The sequence below is a fragment of the Fulmarus glacialis genome, unplaced genomic scaffold (assembly GCF_000690835.1).
Source record: "Fulmarus glacialis isolate BGI_N327 unplaced genomic scaffold, ASM69083v1 scaffold15848, whole genome shotgun sequence".
Lineage (NCBI taxonomy): Eukaryota > Metazoa > Chordata > Aves > Procellariiformes > Procellariidae > Fulmarus > Fulmarus glacialis.
The window spans coordinates 1-638 of NW_009229084.1; positions in this window are offsets into that span (position 1 = coordinate 1).

A 638-nucleotide genomic window follows, 5' to 3' on the forward strand; every position below is an offset into this window, starting at 1 on the left:
GCGGCTGGGTTCCGCCGTCCGTCCCTCTGCCAGGGGAGCAGGGTCCGTTTGTCTAGGTGTCACCCGCCTGCGGGCTGGATCCCTCCTTCTGCCGCCTCCCGAGTGCTGGGACTGCCGCCTGGACCCCTCTGTCGGTGGGAGGATGATGGGATCCCTGTGTCCGTCTGTCAGGGGGAGGCTGACGGGATCCCCGTGTCCGTCTGCCTGAGGAGGCTGATAGGATCCCCGGGTCCGTCTCTCTGAAGAGGCTGATGGGATCCCCATGTCCGTCTGTCTGAGGAGGCTGATGGGATCCCTGGGTCCATCTGTCTGAGGAGGGTAACAGGATCCCCGTGTCCTTCTGTCGGTGGGAGGCTCACAGGATCCCCGTGTCCATCGGTCGGTGGGAGGCTCACAGGATCCCCGTGTCCATCTGTCTGAGGAGGCTGATGGGATCCCCGTGTCCTTCTGTCGGTGGGAGGGTGACGGGATCCCTGTGTCTGTCTGTGTGAGGAGGCTGATGGGATCCCTGTGTCCGTCTGTCGGTGGGAGGCTGATGGGATCCCTGTGTCCATCTGTTAGTGGGAGGCTGATGGGATCCCTGTGTCCATCTGTCAGTGGGAGGCTGATGGCATCCCCGTGTCCGTCTGTCGGGGGGG